Source organism: Siphateles boraxobius, unplaced genomic scaffold (assembly GCF_051911475.1).
Source record: "Siphateles boraxobius isolate OS27281-9 unplaced genomic scaffold, OSU_SipBor_1 2, whole genome shotgun sequence".
NCBI lineage: Eukaryota > Metazoa > Chordata > Actinopteri > Cypriniformes > Leuciscidae > Siphateles > Siphateles boraxobius.
Window position 1 is genome coordinate 6575088 of NW_027508810.1, and position 2428 is coordinate 6577515.

The following is a 2428-nucleotide window of genomic DNA, read 5'->3' on the forward strand; positions in this document are numbered from 1 at the left end:
CTGTGTGAAAGGGGCTCATGTTGCTTCAATGTCGCAGACTGGACGGGGCGGAGTTACGTGACTACACACGCGGTAATATGTTTTAAGGGGAAAGTACATTAACACACAGCGGGCGGAAATATATTAAGAGGATTAAAAAAACGAAATAACCGACATGGTAAAATTACGTCGGTTATAGGCTCTGAATTTCGGTTTCGATTATTTTTCGATTAATCATCCAGCCCTAACTCAGAGTTCAAGTTTTAACTCAGAGTTGGTTGAACCTCCTTATTGAAACAGGCCCCAGAACTAGATGACAGGAAAAAACAAAGAAAACATGCATATACAGTATCCCAGAGTGGGATAATCCCGGAGTGAGAGTGAGAGTATCACAGACTTTTAAATTTGCCCAACATGGATGATTATACAAAACATATTTGCATTTAAAAAGAACAGCAATTATATTTTGAAGAGATACTATGTAACACTCGACCTTATTTACATTATGACTTAATGACTGGAACAAATTCTGGAATTCTGAAAACTAATCTGGAACAAAATAATACTTCAAAGACAGAAGAGTAAAATAACCAACTTGTATGTTCAATAAAAAAAGTTACAAAAGTTTATTAAGCCTTCCATCCAAGCTAATAAAAGCAGACTAAACATCAAATCTCGCACCTGTTTGTGGTTGCCGTTGGCGTTTCATCCGTCACTCTGATGCTTCTTTCTGCAGGGTCCATGCCAGATATCCACTTCCATCTTCTGCATTGTAATAATGCTCCTATGACCAGAACACTACACAGACCTAGTAGTTATACATTACACAATTAAGGAAATAAATACCATATGAATAATAATGTAGATAACCTTTACTCTGCAATATACAGAGTATATCATACTCAAAATAAATCAAAAAGATTGAGAGGCAACAGCTACTTACATAACCAAGCTTGCTCCTGGGGTCAGCCAAGTATGGGAATAGGGAGATGATTCCCTTTGCATATTCTTCCTTCAAACGTCGGGAAGGGCTTGTTCTATTCACACACACACACACAAACTAATTACAACCGTTAACATCACAAACATCAATTTACAAATGAATGTATGAACAACCTACCCATGTTCATTTGTCAACTGGGCAACCAATATTTTCAGCAAGTCACGTATTCTGCCATCTGACAGACTTTTAGTGCGCGTGTATTCGTTTATGACCTTCTCGCCTCCAGGGCTGCTCTTTAGGATATCTTCAATCATCTGGAGGGGGGAATGATGTAATATTGAGCAGAGATGAGAAACATTATTAACAACTGACAAGTGTGTGTATATAGTTCCAAATATCTTTACTATTTAAATAATTATATATACAGTAGATATAATTCAGAGGCAAGATTTGTGATCCTTAATTGGGCAAGGCAACGTTCCTCAGCTTGATTTTTTTCAGGAGGACTTCTGATCAACATTGCTGTATCATCAGACTCTGACGTGCCTCTCAGTATCTCCTAAATATGAGCTTAAGCTTAAAGAATCTGCAATATAAACCATATCAATGGTCTGAAGACGTTCATACTACTTTGATTGCATGCTATAACAGCAATTGATAATTATTCGAATAGACATATTAGCCTATGCAAATTGGTGAATATCACTAAGAATAAACAAAACTTGATAAGCATGTCAAGCAATTTACCATCAAGGGTTGCTGTGTCTGGGATGAAAATTTCTAGGACACCAATGTCTGGTCGTGTCAGCAGATATTCGAATGCTTCCTCATCAATCTCTGTCTTTGAGTCATCAAAGACTTTTACATCCATGGTAGGAAGATCAAATTTCTTGGCAACTGAAGGAAGACAAACCATTGGTAAATTGACAAAGGCCAGCAATGCCAAAGGAACTAAAACAGTTATTTTTATACCCCATAAGATACAATCATACACTTATTATATTACTATTAAAAAAAAAATTAGAGGGAAAAGTATTAATAATATTAACAATGTTAAAGTTTGTTATCTCTCACCACATTCCAAAAACGTCTGAAATGTAAAAGATGTTGGAGAAAAAATATATTTCTTGGTATCTTTGAACTTCACTCTGACAACGTTGTTGGTTTGCATTCTGTAGGGACCAAAAAGACAGAGTTATACATATGGCGTTAACAGTCACAGTCAGATGAAGCCCTGATTAGGCTATATGTCAAAAGCTTACAATGACTTCAGTCATTCATTACTAGGGAGTTATCATGCTTTCAACTTTAGAATACTGTTCCAAATAATAAGTAGTTCACTATGAATTATTTGGTAATACTTGAGTCATTATCATTGGGTTACCAACATTACAATATTTTATACATTATGCATTATTCACGTTAATTATGAACCTGCATACAGTAGTAGTTATTATTAGTAGTCCTATGGGAGGTATGAAAAAAAAAGTTACTGATTAGCTAATA

The 2428-nt window shown here is 35.6% G+C and overlaps 1 long non-coding RNA gene across 1 annotated transcript; it reads right to left on the reverse strand.

The window, feature by feature from the left end:
• Positions 1-720: 720 nt before the first annotated feature.
• Positions 721-1130, reverse strand: LOC143744197 (uncharacterized). The gene is made up of 3 exons (XR_013205797.1): positions 1100-1130; positions 923-1016; positions 721-763 (listed from the first exon to the last, which is right to left on the reverse strand). It is a non-coding gene; the product is annotated as an uncharacterized LOC143744197 (long non-coding RNA).
• Positions 1131-2428: the final 1298 nt, after the last annotated feature.